The sequence below is a fragment of the Ixodes scapularis genome, unplaced genomic scaffold, assembly GCF_016920785.2.
Source record: "Ixodes scapularis isolate PalLabHiFi unplaced genomic scaffold, ASM1692078v2 PGA_scaffold3__209_contigs__length_174095766, whole genome shotgun sequence".
Classification (NCBI taxonomy): domain Eukaryota; kingdom Metazoa; phylum Arthropoda; class Arachnida; order Ixodida; family Ixodidae; genus Ixodes; species Ixodes scapularis.
Window position 1 is genome coordinate 78,940,346 of NW_024609868.1, and position 16,530 is coordinate 78,956,875.

The 16,530-nt window shown below is 49.4% G+C and overlaps 1 protein-coding gene across 3 annotated transcripts in view; it reads left to right on the forward strand.

Moving 5' to 3' along the window:
• The window catches only part of LOC8038552, a 189,185-nt gene that overhangs the window by 167,520 nt on the left and 5,135 nt on the right, over window positions 1-16,530 (forward strand). Inside the window, exon 1 of one of the 3 annotated variants that reach the window (XM_040221319.3) lies at window positions 1,290-1,496. The exons of the other annotated variants lie outside the window; for them this stretch is intronic. The gene's annotated coding sequence lies outside the window, so the exon portion shown is untranslated. Of the gene's footprint in view, window positions 1-1,289; window positions 1,497-16,530 lie in introns of those variants that run through there. 3 annotated transcript variants of the gene reach the window in all.

Sequence of the window (16,530 nt, forward strand, 5' to 3'; positions counted from 1 at the left end):
CCTCGCTATTTCGCGGGAAGATGGAGTCGCCCCCTTTTTTCTTCCGCGTAATGCGCGTTGGCTGATGCCGAAGAAGTCAGTCTCGAAGGCGAGGCCGCTGCTAGGGACGCGCAGGTTAGCGAGCGAGTCGGTTCCGCCGAGTTGAACCGCACGCTCTGAAGCGTGCGGGCTTGGGTTTCTTTTTCGTTTATGTCTGTTTATTTGTGTGTGTGTGTTTTATTTTATTTTATTTTATTTTATTTGGGGTGTCTGCCCATTCTTGCCGTTCCTTGTCTGTCTTGTGAATCTTGGTGGAAGGTTGCGCGGGGCGCCGTTAGCGCGGGACGTTGGCGTTGGCTCCGTGCCGTGATTCCCGCTGTGACCTAGCTGTTTAACGGCACATGGACGCACGCTGTGCACTGGCTGAGGAGGCGGCGAGCATGTGCGGCCGCGGCGTTGGTTGGTGACGACGCGTGCGCCAAGCTTAACGGGCGTGTGTTGCTTTGTTTGCAAAGTATACGACGAATCGAATTACCGTCGTATACTTTGCTATAGAGCTGCGAACCGTGAACACGTTCTAAAAAAAATAAATAAAATGAAAGAGATGTATTTGCGCTTTGCCAAACTCTTGTGACCGGAGAATCTGTCTAGACGAACACTCGTCTCGAGATACTCGGTAATCTGGAGACGAGTGACCTGACATAACGTCGTCACATCAGGTGACACCGTGGCGTCATGTGGTCTCTGATGTGCGCTCCGTCCGTAACGTTCGAGCTCTCTTCAAAATAATTCCCCGAACAAAAAAAAAACCCCTTCGTTGAAATAAACGCGTTGTCGCTTATGCGCGCGTCGAATGATCCATCAGTCAGTCTCTCTGACGTTTGAATCTGTTTGCTGTTGCGGAAAAAATAGGGCCAGCGAAGTATTGGGTTAGGATTAACTCCGTGCAGTGTTTTCATGTATATAACGACGCACATACCTTTCTTTATATCCCCGCCGGCCCCTTGTGAGAAAGCTAAGAGCCGCTGAAAGTATCCTTGGCTCTTTCAGTTTGTTTGTCTCGTAGATAAGGAAACAGACAACAATGTCGAGTGTTTGAAGAGAAAGAAAAACGTCGGATTGGAACGTTCCGTGTATCATCGAGTCGCGTTCGCACGCTGTATTGTGGCCGCGGCGTTTACGCAGGGCCACACGCGTTATGCGAGAAAACTGTTTGTGCACGTAAGCATACCGACTCGTTGGGAGTCCGTATATACAGGTATCTCTAGGTCTCTCACGTTAGGTTCTCTGTCGCTGGAGTCTGGTCAGTCTTGTTATCGTGGTTCTCCGTACACTCGCCTCGGTTGCGGAGGCAGCGTTGACCCAGACAAAAACAATCTTCCGCTCCTCCCTCACTGGCGCATACCTGCGATAAGCAGTGGCTCGTTATCACGGGCCTAGCAACGCTCATCGGCAGTGGAAAAGCGGGGCCTCGTACTAGACTCCAGAAAGCGTTCTGCAAACAGCGAAACACCTGGGTAAGCGAGAGACCGCAGCAACAGTGTTGTCTGCGCGTGTGTTGGTATTTGTGCGCTAGCGTCTACAGTCAATTTGATTAATGAAGGTGATTGTTGATACTCGTGCACCCGATCGAGGAACGGCAGCTCGATTGTTCGAGGTCTTGGGCCGGTATATAATTGTTTCCCCGCTTGTGAGCAAACGCTGCTCGCCTTAACGCAAACCTGTCTCTAGTTGACGACCTTTATGTCTATCAAGTCCACCGACAGCAATAAGAAAATGTTTATGTATGCAGGCCTTACCGCCGAAGACCAGTGGGTCGCTAAAACGGTGTTTGTGTTGTGTTGCAGGAAAGTATTGCTTGCTTCTCCGCGCCTGATGTGAACCGAGATGAAATCCACAGCTTTCAACCGACTAGAGGTGACGGGCTGGTACGGTTGCGAAACAGTCTTTGTCGTGTTGGCAAGAAGCGCTGTTTGTTTGTCCTCCTAGATGTTATGTGACTAACCGTAAAGGCCCGTTCACACACTTGCGTTTGACTATACGACCGACTTCGAAACGAACGGTTTTTAAGCCTCTATACGCAGCAGCGTGTCCGGTCGTGAGCCGTCGCAAAGCAAGAGGCTTAAAAACAGGTCTTGTCTTAGTCGGTCGTATTGTTGGTCGTAGAATGCGAAGTAGAAGTAGAATGCGCTCGTATTTTGTTTTGCGCTGTCGCGTTCGCGCTGCAGGCTCAGGTCATTAGCTCAAATCTTGCTCTCTCAGGTTTTGTTTTGGACAGTAGTTTTAGCAGAGTGCACTCGTATACAATCACTAGTGCGTGATGCACGCGTCAATGAAAAAAAAAAGTGTTGAGTCCCGTTGCCTCTTGCAGGGAAGGCGCAATAAGTCGCCACTTTGCAAGACAGGCATACTTGTCGCATACTAAACAATCGCACTCCATTGAGTTTGTTCTCCCGCTGTGAAGTCGAACGCCGGACTGATTCTCTCCTCAGACGCCATGAAGTGGCCAAAAGGCGGAACTTGCACATTCCTCTTTTTGCGTATCGCCCAGGCCACGACGGCCATAAAAAGTGTCAATCAAATCCCAGGCTCCAAGAGCTCCGCGTCGTTCATCCCGGGTTATCGCTTTGTTTACGTTCAGGTGTCGGAGCAACGCGGCCGTGCGCGCTGCCTAGGCTAAGGGCCTCGATGGTCTTTTTCGACGCTGCGCACCCTTTTGAAGTGGCGACACGCAGGTGAAGTCCTTGTGCGGCATAGTATAAAGTAATTTCTGTTCATCGCAACCGGCGTGGTCTTGAATAAACCCCATTCTTAAGTGCGCCCCCTAGTGGGACCTCTGAAATAAGGTTACACAAGTAAGGGTATCATAAGTAGCGTGAGTTGGAAAGTTGTATTTGTTTTATTTAGGTACTTTATATAGGAACAAGTTCGGATTCTGCTTCCGTGTTTGCCTATATTCACTGATCGAATGAGAACGGCAGGGCCTGTCTTTCGAGCGCCCGACTCTCGGCACCCGCCCCGTGCCTTCCACCGTGCTTTGGATGCGAGGTGCACGAGACGCCAAAGCGTCGTCGAGGGTGGGCAGCTCCTGAGGGACACCTGAAGCTCCTCCCTGTCGTTCTCACCGCGTCATTGACTGTATAGACTCTTTTGTGTTTACTATGCACGTCCTTCGTTCCATCTTCATTGTGCTCCTATATGTCTTTGATGCATATAGCCATAGTTGCTGCTGCACCGCAAAAACTTCAGTCAACCATCAGGTTGCTCTTCTACGTGCGTGTTTGAGCGAGTTCTTTGTCAGTGAAGCTAGACGATGCCATCGCGCCTATGAATGACCTTCGGAAATGCTTCAGTGGCGCCCGCGTTAACAGTTTGCTCCTTATGTGCCCACCCGTTCAACGCGAGAGACAGTCGCAGAGCTAGATCGTTACGACGTGTACAACTTCAGCGAGGCGTGGAAAGGTCTCTAAACCGTACAGCCTCGTTACACGAGGGAAAATTATACCTCGTGCCGACATGAAGACCTTGACGGCCAACTGGAAAGCGAACTAAAATTAGCCGACCTTGGATAGGGGGGATTGGTCTCACTTTCTTCGTGGTATGCAGCATGCGCAATTTCCAGCCATTGTTCTTTTTTCTTTTTTTTTCCTTTTTATTCGCCTCGATTTGAACGACCCTAATTGTAGTAGCAATTGAAAGAAATACTCAATATCAATTATACTACAGTACACGCCTGATCCGACTTCACAAGTAATGAACCAAAACGTCTGCAATGCCCCTGTGAGACGCGAAAATCGTTGTATCCAGCGAATGTGATTCCAATTACAAACGACATTAATCTTGAACCGTGCCGCATGCAGTGTTTTCATGTAATTTAACGTTATGATAATATGCTAATAGACCCTTTTGCAAAGTCCGCACCATTGCCTGTACGCTACTGCTTGATCACGTACTCTGAGCATATGTAATTTGGGTACACGGTCGGCGTTCGGCGTGAACTCGACTCAGCTCGGTATTAAAAACGAGCTCTGAGTCAGCGCTCGGCGAGTACTCGGTTCCAATCACGCGCATCGTGTCCATGGATGGATGGATGGTAATGGCTATACCCTTTGTAACGGGCGCCAGCTTGCGCCACCTAGTCCAAGGAATGGCGACCGCCAGTGTTGCTTGACGGACTTTTTTAAAAAGGTCTATTGACTATAAGTCAACTGTTTGTTGACTAAGTACGGTATTTGGATACGTTATTCGAAAAAAGAAGACGTGGCTTAAAGGTCGGGAAAACCTGGTTGAGAGGTAGCGAATACGCGGATGATAAGATTATCATCCGCGTTCTCGCACCGCTAGCTTTTTGCCCTCTGCACGAGCGGTAACTGTAGCACGTCATCGCACTTCCCATACACGTGCTTGGAGTGTCTTAAAAGTGACTGATTTAGTGGTTGTGAACGCCCTGTATATTCAGTTTTATCGTGTAGGTTCTTTGTTCCGAAAGGAAAATTAACATAGACGTGTTATAACATTTAAGCAATCACTTTCAGGAACTCGCTAACGATGGCCTACCTGCTATCGGCATGCAGTCACGTCTATCGGGGGTGTGGTGGTTCGGCTCCGACAGTTTCAGCCGACGACTTCACGGGGTCAGTGTCGTTGCGTGTCGTCAACTAGAGCGAAGCGTTACACGGCAGATGAACGCGATAGTGATCGCGTGGACGCCTAGATTCAATTACAATGTGATCCTCGTAGGAGAGCGAAACTCGTCGTGATCCCGACTGCCGCGCAATACGAGGCTTCGATTGCGTGCCGACTGTCGCGCCCTGGGAGCCTCGTATTGCGTGTAACCGTTGTATCGCTATACTTAGAAGTTAGCAGTATTAATCGGTTCGTAGTCGACGCTGCGAGCAGATGGGACCAATCAGACAGCGACAAAAGTGCGTCATGGTGTGTTCGCCATGTTTCTGTACGTGTTAACTATGTGCAGGAAAGCTCCAGTGACTCGCTGTTTTAGTGTGCGTGTTCGTGGTTGTATCTGTTCGTGCCTTCGACTGCTCTCGGTCATACACACTGATCTCTATGACAATGGACCTTTTGGCGAATATGTGCTGCCACCTATGGGGCGATGGACGAACCTGAGGCGCACTAGGTTGGAGAGTATTTGCAATGAAAACAACGTCCACGTTAAGCTTCTTGTGTGATACCGGTTCGTTTTCTTTTTGCTGCTCTTGGTTTTCTTTCGCTGCTCGCATTTATACACCGGCCAAACTGGCCGATGTATGAATGATAGAGCAAGGGAGCACGCAGCCTCGGTGAGAAGCACATCAGCAGGACATTTGTCAGCTCATTGCCAGACCTGTGGATGCGATGCCGAGCTCACCAGCATAACCGTCCTTCATAGGAACAAGAACTCCTTCGCGCGTGAAGTGCTGGAGGCCTTGGCCATCGAAGAAAAAAGAGAAGATTGCGGTCTGCCACACCCCGTTGAATATTAGGCTAAAAGTTTTTTTATAAGTGTTTATTCTGCCGTTAGACGAAGAAAAAGAAAGAAAAAAGGGCCTAGGCCGGGAAGAAGACAAAGTGAAATTCAGTTGATAGTCAGCGTTGTCTTTGTCCAGTTCTTTCCTTCGTGTCCTTGTTTTTTCGTGTTCAGCTTACCTGATTGCCAACAAAAGGTTTTCACCTTGGGTTGATGATCTGGAGGACCAGCGTTGAAACCGACCGAGGGCTGACGGCCGTGGACGCGATTAGCTAAACAGTGTAGGGACATAGTCCGGGTGTGCCTTGTCTAACGCCGGCTGTGATCATCACCGCACTTCGCAAAGCTCTATCGCTTGCAAAAATTACAAGTCAACTTACCTGTAATAAAATGGGCGCTACATAGTCTGGACAGCTGACTCGGCTTCTAGTTCTTCGAGGGGTCGAACTTGTCAACTCTCCTGACGGCACGAATCCAGGCTGCCCGCTTAACGGGATGAAGCTTAGCTCACGGGAAGCGAAAAAAGCTAGTTTCACAACCCGGGCGATAATAGTTCCGACAGCCGAAGGCTACACAGTTCACCGGCATGATGGCGGTGCACGTCGTAATCTAGAACGGGCGTCGTCAGTACGATGACTCGTGTTCGCCTTGTTCGCAACATCAAAACTTGAGTCTCGATGGTCTCCAAGGCGCGCAAAGGCGAGAAAAGCAAGATGGCGGATTGTTTAGAACTAGATACTCTCGAACCCAGGCGCATCAAATACTCCGCGCATGCGCACCGCGTATTTCTACAAAAGGTCCATTGCTGGATCGCGTTTGCCCGCTCCGCGAATGCGGTCACTGGCGGCCATCTTTTTGGTAGAGTTATATTACCTCTAGCCAATGTAAGCTGCTGCAGCCACTATCATTCATCTAGGGCAGACAGCGTTGTGGTAGTTGTGGTGGCAGGCTGCCATCAAAATAGCGTGGGTAATATTTCGTGCTTGATTCAAATTGTTTGACGAAACATATTTTTGAAACCCGGCGTGAGCGGTAGCCCGATCTTTAAGGACCCGGTGAAAGTTTCACGAAATCGCAGCACCCGGGAAAAGCGGCAGAGCAGGCGTCGAAAGTCGCATCGAAAGTCGCATCGAAAGAAGCATCGAAAGAAGCATCGAAAGCAGACGCCGGTACGGAGTCTGCTTTCGATGCGAGCTGCGCTGCTTTCCCCCGGTGCTCCGCTTTCGTAGAACTTTCGCCGGGTCCTCGAAGATGAGACTACCGTTCACGCCGGGTTTCAAGAATCTGCTTCGTCGAAGAACTTCAATCAAGCACGAAGGAATATCACCCACGGTACAGTGTACATAGATCCACGGCTATTTTATGGCAGCCTGCCGCCATTGCGCTCTCCGCCATGTTACTATGATGGCTAGAGATAATACAACTATACTCCGTTCCACCTTCAGTCCGAGCGCAGTGGACGCCACGAGCCATCCCAGCCGATCCAGCGCCGGGAGAAAGTCGCGTGACCTGCCGGTGGGGCGGGGCGACGCAGGGAGCTCAAGGTCGCATGACACTCCCTCAACGCCGCATTGGCTGGGATGGCTCCTAGCGTCCGCTGTGCTCGCACGGAAGGTGAAACGGAGTATACCAAAAAGATGGCCGACCGTGGCCGCATTCCCGTCCATAGGTGGAGCTGGCCAAACGCGATCCAGCAAATAGACATAGAGATCAGTGGTCATGCATATCATGAAACGAAGTATGGCAGCCGCGTTTGCTGAGTATTGGTGAGGCCGAATGTGTTAGCACACCGGAGCTGGGAGCACGTGGAGCGAAACCTCGGGCTATGGAACCCAGGGATCCTACGTTTTGTTCTGGATGAGCATCGTCTGCCGGCGGTGCGGTTGTGTATCACTACTGGCTGATGCAAGTTAAAGACCCCAGACTAGCAGTGGCACTGCTCTGGCTAAATTCCTCGTCCACATAGAAGAGACACCAGAAGGTCACAGGAGGGGACTGACCAACTTCCCGCAGACTAAACAAAGACAGACTTTTTTCATCTCCTTTCGCAGCTTCATATTTGGGCCATTGGGTAATTAATAATGTTTTTGGGGATTTCACTTTCCCCTAGCCCTAATGTCCGTCCCTGTACAATTCGCGCGTTTCGCCCTCCCGTCTCTCCGCCAACTTTCTATAAAACGGGGACGAAACCTTAAACGGCAAAATTTCAGTAGGTATACGGCAAGGCGAGGCAAACGCTCCAGATTTTGCTTCGTTCGTTCACTTTCAAGCGAACCAATTAACTGTCCAGAAAGATGGCGAAGGGAAGACAAATTTCAGAATTATTGGGTACATCGTCTTCACATAAAAACCACCCGAAAAAACAAACAAACAAACAGACACAACAGCAGTCGTTTTGCATCGTTTGTCATCCTTTTTAAAGGTGCCATACATTATTTATCTTAGAAAGAAAGAGAGAGGGAGGCAAACGTAGGAGAGGAGAAGTAGAAAGGGGGGATGGGAATATTTATTTCTCCGGAACGGGAGTTTGTCCGCGGTCCGCTGCTTCTTCCAGGGTGCTCGTCTCGGCTGCTTCGTTGTGAATTTCGGCCGTGCTGAGCGGGTACAAGTGTCGCGTACCGCTTGAGCTCATTTGCAGCGTATAGCACGGTGCTGCAGCTGCCATCCTCATGCGCTGTCTCGAGTCTACACCGTGCCGCGGCGACGGGTCGCGTTCCTCGTTGCCACCGTACGCTCGAACGCAACGTGCGACAAGGCCTACACGTAAAACAGCAGAGGTTACGTCTTACCGTGGCCCCGATTTTCTGAATCCCGCGTTCCTCCACCGAACGAAAGAAGAAAGAAAATAAGGCTCGCCGAATCTTGAAGCTGTCTGGCGTCGCAGCCAACACCTGTGCAATCAGGGTCGCCATTAACGAAGCGTCCCTAGCCATTGTGAGCGCTCAGCGGTAGCGAAGTCAGCGGTGCGCGTGGGGCGAGGGCGGGCTTGGGTTGTCACCCGCTCGGCACTGATCCCTTTTCAAACTCGTCCTGCTGAAAGAAGTACCTCTTTCTTTTTATTTCTTTTCTTGCCCCCCTAACTAGGTTTTCAAGGGAGCACTCGACGCGTGTGCGAGGTTTGCAACTTTCCATTTTATTTTGTTGCAGCTTGCGTTTTGAAATGGGAATCCGTACGACGGTACGATGGCATCCTGGTTGAGCCGCTTCTTCCACTTGGCAGTAGGAATAACGGCTCGTCGGGCGTATGCACATCAAAGTAGCGGTGACATACTGGCTCGAATAAACGAAAAAAAAAAGTCTGTCGTCTTTTTTTAGGGCCCCCGCATATGCTGGTGGGGACATCGGCCGACAGATGTCAGGGTGATGACAGCCTCGAGAAAATTGTCTGTTCTTATTCCTCGTAGTCTATGGTGATTTTTTTCCTGGCGGCCTTTTCATCGCGTACGTTCAAAGCATTTCTTGCCAAGGCCGAATGGGACACCGTTATTATTTCGAAATCCGACTCGAGCTCCTTTCTCAAACCTCCTTGGAAGCAGTGGCACGCGTCGCCACTTTTGAAAGAGCGTTTGCTATGTGAGAATGGGTATACCGTCGGGCCACAGTCGTGCCGCGTTGGCACCCCGTCTCTCTGTGTATGCTTGTCTCATGGGGTACATCTTTTAGCAGCCATACAAGCGGTTCGCTTGGACGGCGTCATTCGTGGTAGTGGGCAGTGGTGCAGCGAGCGACACGCTCGGGAACGAACCTCTGCAATGGGGTTGGCCTTTTTGTTCCCCGCTGTCCTTTGATCTCGCCGAGGGTCGCTTTTGAATTGATCCGGCGACGCCCTTCAGGGAACGGACATCCAGCGATGGAGGACGCTGTTGTGTTTTGACGCATGTTTAATTTCCCCGCGCCTACTCCTCTCCGTTCTTTTTTTTTTTTTTGTTCTTGTTTTTGTGTTGTGTTTTGTGGTTTGAATTTAATAGCGCCGTGTCGTCCCTATTCCTTCAACACCGTTGAAAGAACCGGTTGTCATGGTTTTTCTTTTCTTCCTTTTCTTGCATTACGGAGCCTATGAATGACGTGACGCTATTCGATGCGAACCACTAAGACCTTTGCAAAAACAGCTCGCTGGCCGCCGCCATTTTGCGACTCGAGCGACCCCTATCAGCCAAAAATTTCTGCCACCCGCCTGAGCTGTGGAAACCCGGTCAGCGCGACTCCCCACCTGCATTGTGTTTTCGGAGTTTGCCGGCTTTCCTTGAAAGTGTTTACTCTATTTGCCTGTTCAGGATGCTTGCGTGTTTTTGTAATCTTCCACTGTGAGAACCAGGGAATACCAGGGCTCGTAGCCTGCTGGACCTTCGCAGGAAACGAACGAAGAGAGCGAGTGAAGAGAGCGAACGTCGAGCAGCCCGCGACGTTCTTCGACGTACTTCGAGGATTATTTCCGTGGAGATAATCTCCGAAAAGCCTTCCTGGCTATGTTCCCGGTCTTGGCGAGAAGTAGCTGATAGAGTCCGGGGTATGGGAACTGAATAGAATTGACACGTTCGTTCATTCGCTTTAGTGCTATGTAAAAAAACATCTCTTCAAAACGTACCCCAAGACAAGCCGGATTCCGTCCGATCGTCATGAAGTGACTATCGTCGACACTGTATTTTGGATATGCTGTGTTATTCGAGACCTTTCTCAAATCCTGTTCGGATAACGCGGCACCGCGGGGTACGTACGATATATGTTGTTCGATTGATGAGACTTGTTGAATTTCATATAGTGAGCGGGGAATACCCATGCAGTTCGGCTATCCTCTGGTGTGGTCAAATATGTTAGGAAGTTAAGATCTTTGTAGATTGACGCGGCTGAGTGTATGGTGCCGTTAAAAAGATCAGCATAAAATGAAACAAACATCTCAGTTGCATTTGTTCTGTCGCGCACGGACTCGCCGAAAACAGCTTTCATTTGTTTGCTTTTGTTCTCAAAAATAGTTCAACGCTTTCTTAATAACTTCGAGAAATTCTCTTCGCCATAGAACACAAAAGAAAAAATAAAGCGAGGTGATTTTGCCGCCACCAGTGTTCGAAATTGCTCCTAAGCAGGCTGCCACAGCCTACTGACGAGAAAACGCACAGCTCAGCGCAGTCGGGCAACACTGACGTACACTCTCAAAACCAGGGATGCGCGCTAGAAATCGCTTCGTTCGAGACTGCCGCATGTGTAACGCGCATGTTGGGAAATAGCGCCTCATTATTGTTTGCAAAACCAGAACTTCAATAATTATTTTTTTGAAAATGAATCACGCGCTGAGCACCAATAATGCGGTAGAGGGATGAGAGGATAAACAGACGAAATCTTCCAAATCGAGTGGCAGCTCACTCACGTAAAGGTAATTTTTTTTTTGTATGCTTTACAAGTTTACACTATGCCCATACGGAGCGCGCGCGCGCGCGCACGCACGCACGCACGCACGCACGCACGCACGCACGCACGCACGCACGCACGCACGCACGCACGCACGCACGCACGCACGCACGCACGCACGCACACACACACACACACACACACACACACACACACACACACACACACACACACACACACACACACACACACACACACACACACACACACACACACACACACGCAAAAAAAGAAACGGTAGCTTGTTTTGTTCCTTATAATGCGGCTGAAAAAAAAAACGACCTTGGGCTGGATCCTTTGTATCGGGCGGTGGGTTATATCATGGTATGTAACGTGCCACGGAATGTGCAACGTTCAGGCAAAGAGGCTGCTCTAAGAAGCAAATGTTTTCATCATTACTATTACTATCATTAATGTATGTGCCTTACTACCAAACGATTTGGGTGGTCATGACTCTGGAGTTTCGTTGCTCACTTCGCTGTTGTCTCTGCTCTCGAACCTGGCCAAGGAGGCGACCGAGACAGCTCGACAACCGTCCACGGCTGTCTGTGTGAGACGGACTGTTGTTCGCACTCCGACGTGGAGAGATATGCGGTTCCGAATACGGAGCCGTAATGTGAAGGGGCATTTCATTTCACCCAGCGCCCTCCACTTTCCTCTCCTGGCGCACGACCCACTTTACGGGACGTGCAGTGAACCTATACTTACAGCTGGAAACGCGCAGAGCGCCGTTGAAGCAGGTGCCCCTTTTTTAAAGTGCCGCTATCTCGTTCTCCTTGATTCTGAAAGCCCGGCACTCCGACGTATTCAGAGTTCCATCCTTTTTTTTTTTTTTTTATGTAGTTTGATTTATGCTCATTCATTTTGGGCAGTGTTCGTTTAGCGCGAGGCTGCGTTAAAAACTTTTCGGAATAAGCTTTTCTTTTATAATCAAGTTATCGCGCGGAAGGATCGTCTTATTTAAAGTATGTCCAAGGTCTCGAGGGAACTGCGCAAGCGCGTTTTATTAACGGGGCGGCGAATTCGAGGTAGCCGTCGAAGTTTTGCTTGACGTTTAGCTTGACGGATTCGGTTCGTGATTCCAACGATGGACGAGCAGATATCGTAGAGTGTTCCGTTTAAACGCTTAAGCAGACCATTCGACGACGCAACCACAAATCCTACGCCGAAAAAAAAAGGGGGGGGGGGGGCGGTGAAGGTTAAACCGTTTCAGAATCTTCTGCTGACTAAAATTACCGTGATTGAGCACCATTCCTAATTCATAAATTTATTACGCAAATCAGTTTGCATATCAGACGGAGCTAGTGCGCCATTTAGCATTTGTCCTTTGTAAGACCCGATTGTAGTTATATTTTAATAACTTCCTCCGGCGGACCCGCGATCCTACGGCTGAAGTGTCCGCACTCTGACGGAAGCTTATAGCAACGCTGTGACAGATTTCAATTGCGTCCCAATTCCTCAGTCATCTGGCACGATGGGGTGTGCCAAACGTACGCAATTGTTTATTTTTACGGACATCCGGGCTTTGCTGCCTCTTTTTATATACGTGGCTCGCATGTTAACACACTAGTACTGTGACATCATTTCAACGGTCATTGTTGTGACCTTGTAGCTGAAATGCTACTGGTGCTTGTTCAGGACCGTTGTAGGAATGGTGCACGGATAACAGCACATGGACAAATACATGGTCAAAAAATGCGAACAATCCACAAAGTGCCATAAATAACATGTGTAATGAATGTATAGCAAAATCAAATGTGGGAAAAAAATAAGACATACAAGCAATACAAAGCTAGTCTTTACTCGACGTCAAGGTGTTCTTTTGCGCTGTCCAGCGCAAAAGGACACCTACGTCATCGCACCACCAGCGTGGTGCGATGACGTAGAATATTCAAGTGACACGGATGGTTATGATAAACCATTTTTTATGGCAAATATCCGGCGCTTGAGACGGGTTATTACTACCGGATTCTGAGGCCTTCTCAAATTACAGATATGGACTAGCGGCCAAAACGCGTAATGCCCAAGTCCCACTAGAGCGACAAACAGAAACAACCGGCACCGACAAGCCACAAACACGTGCAGCATGCACACGAAGGTAGCTTTGAAAGGCTTTCGATCACTCCTGCTTACTTCACTAGCACAGAGACTGCAAGCCTGCCAAAGGTACTGCGCGTGCATACGGCACGTGTGCGAGGCTTGTCGGTGTCGGTTGTTTCTGTTTGTCGCTCCAGTGCAGCGCTCTCTAGGCCAACGCGCTGTTTCCGCGCGAGGTGTGGGCACTGTGCGTGCGCAAGAATGCGTCAAGGTCTGCGCGGTTACATAGTACTTTCAGGCAGCTGTGTATGAACGCCGACATAACCGATTTTCAATTTTTTGTTTCCACTTATTCCGTTCGCTTCACTTCATCATTGCCACAGAAGGACAGGTTACTGCCACTTTAGGGGCTACTGTGTCCTTCTCCCTAGCATAGGCCTTTGTGGAGTCTCGTCAACGCCCGCTTCAGTGGCTCAGCATCTCGCTAAGACAAGAGAAGGTCGGCAATGGCGGTCATAGACAGTCTCGATTTCCCGAAGTTCACGCATGCCATATTTCTGCCCTTGAAATGACTTGTCCGACTTGCAACTTTTTTTGTTTTTCTTTCTTTCTTGCGCATTCCATTTGTCTGGTTTTGGCAGCCGTTCGTGGGCAGTCAGGCGAGACTCCTCACGCCCAAGGACTTTGCGTAACGCGCCTCGAAGTTGCGCGAGGTTAGGGAACAAAAACCGGCGCGAGATGACTGCCTGCGTTTGGTTTCCGGGAAACAATTGGACGTCCGCGAACAATAGCCGGCTGGCTCAATCGTCTGCTGTCGGGGAAACGTCACTCGAACAGGAGCGACGGCATCCAGCACCGGTTTCGATGCTGCTGATAACTTCGGCATGGCTGTGTGCACGCACTCGTTCAGCTCCTGAGCTCCTGTACATACAGCTTCTCAACATACAGCTGTGAACATATATGAATGTATTTACAAGCGGCAACAGTGCATACAATTCGTGTGTTCACAAGCGTGGTCAGATAATACACTATGTTTGCGAATCACACGAAAACCACACAGATGGACGCTTTTAAGAGCTAGGAAACAGTCCAGATACATCACACATTATAGTTGTACTTAGAGCTAATAAATACTCGTACTAGCTGTTATTGGCCAGGACACACAAGACGCTCATGCCAACACCAAGGGCTATGCACTGAATCTCCTGCATCATCGAGCTCCATCGAGCTCGATCGAGCCATCGAGGACAGTGTACATAATACATAGCTTGTAAGTGTCGTCATTGGATGGGTACTGATGGTTATTTCTACTTTCTTCGACCTACAACTTCTACGGTATTAAGCTAACACGGCAAACCGAACGCTTGCGACGTATAAAATGCTAGCATGGCCGCAAATGACGTCACATGCAAGCTTGTTTCCGCTGCCCGCAATGTTCTTCGCAACCCGCTACGAGATCCGGGACTCTACAGGCAAGGCTAGCGCCGCGCATGCGCAGTAGTGGTGTCTTAGTTCCGGAGAGCATAGCGGAGGCTGGAAAACGGTCATTCCCTATGTCGAGCGCAAGTTGGTCTGCTTCTTATACGGGAATTACGGTTGTGTCAAAACGCCGAGCTCTTATTGGCTTATTTAAAAAAAAACAAAAAAAAACAAAACAAATGTGGGTACACCTTAAGCAACGAGATAGAGGGGCTTAGAGCGATAAACTGGTATCAAGTTCACCTGGCAAAAGTGACCCCCCGCTTGACTGCCGCCATGTTGTGCAATTTTGGCCACTAGACTCGTGACCGTATACCAAATCCTGAGGCTTTTACGCAAAACTAGGCCGAGATTTGTATTGCGATCGCTGTAAAAAACATGATGGACTATTTTTTTCAATACTGTTAGCCCCAAAAATTAATGTCTAGCACAGATTAAAAAAAAAAAAAAAAAAATACAGCATCGCGGTTGACGGCATAGCGGAGGCATTGCGAAGCTGCCCGAGTTTTTGTCCTAAAAGCCCATTTTGGACTTAAAACAAACGAAACATAACTTATCTCGTCGGTAATGTTATAAACGATCAATAAACAGTTATTTGTGCGCGGTACTTCGTTAAAATCTAGACACAAAACTATAAGGTCAGGTGTCTAGTGGTCAAAAATGTGCACCATGGCGGCGGCCAATTGGGGGTCACTTTCAGGTACCAGTTTATCGCTCTAAGACCCTCGTTGACCTCAAGGCATCTAGCATTGAGGTCTATCATTTCAATCAAAGTTAATCGGAGCCCGGCGTCGTCCCGCTCACGAAGCAGACGACTTGCCCTCCGCATTGAACACGAGTGCTGCGCGAGCGTTAGGCTGGGATTCGTGCTCATTCTGTGAGATCGCTAGTCGGCCAGTGAACGCTGACGCGGCACTCGTGTTCATAGTGTGCCTTGCGCTGACCTATTGTAGGCGGCGTGTGAAATCCAGGACTGCGGCATGTTGTTTAGGCAGTGGTTGTCTGTGCCCTGCGCTCGATCGAGACAGATGACGGAAGATCCAGTGCGCGGGACTTGCCGTCTATGTGGTGTTGCACTTAAACCGTCGCGTAGGAAGAGGCGAAAACCCATTATAAGTCCCTGGAAAGTTTCCCGGAGATTTCGTCGAACGCCGTTTCGTCGAACGCCGTCGATTTTTTTCGAAAGCGCGGTTCAAGGGCATCTGGAGGGAATTTAGGCTTAACTGGCCCGCGCTCATTATCTTGATATCCCCATATCCTCGAACCGCGAAAACTCAGTATTTTGATAACCCCGTATCTTCGGACCGCGAATTTTTAAAACTGTTCATTACTGCCGGCCGTTAAATCGAACGCGTTATGATTTAAAAATCCCAACGTAATTTTAAAACGTGTTTCGTTTCGAATCCTGGTAGTTTCAATTTTGTTTGTTGCTCCTTTCCGTTTTACTTTGTCGATTGTTCCGGCGTCTATCGATTTTCGTGTTTTGAAGACACAAAAGAGGAAGATGAAATGTGGAAACACAATCGAAGTGGAAAAGGAAAAAGACAGCTGGCGTGTGGGCGGCGTCAGGCCCGCACCAGGCGCTCGAGCTCTGGCATTCTGGTCGACCCGATCATGCACTTCCGGCAGCGCGGCTGGCGAGGCCCTCTTCCCTTGTTCTGCTGTCAGCCGCCAGCGATAGTTTGCGGCAGCTGCCTGGTGAGCTGGTGCCGGTTCGTTCGCGCCCGTCGCCGAGACCGAACATGCGAGGTCGCGCCACTTGTCCAGCTTAATCGCCGAGGTCCAACGCCGAGGTCCGTGGGCCTCGGCTTACCTTTTGTCGCCGTTAACTTAGCTTTAGTTTTGATTCCAACGTTGTGTGGATTCCAGGAACAGTGTTCGCAACGTCGTTTGCCGTGGGGGCAGTGTCCATAGTGATTGGTCCTGACATGTGTTACCGCGAGTTCTAGGGGGAAAAGAAGTATTTTAGTGACTTTCTTTTATAGACTCTTGTTTAATAGTATATGGTAGCTGCAGTGGATCTTACGCCGTAAAACGAGCCGGGTAAATCGGCACCTGTACGTAGAAAGATAAACTTTCTCCAAATGTGCATTGAGGTTTGCCTTGTGAAATATTAAGGCGCACTTTTTTACATCTAAAGAATGATACCAACAAAGCTGCAAAGT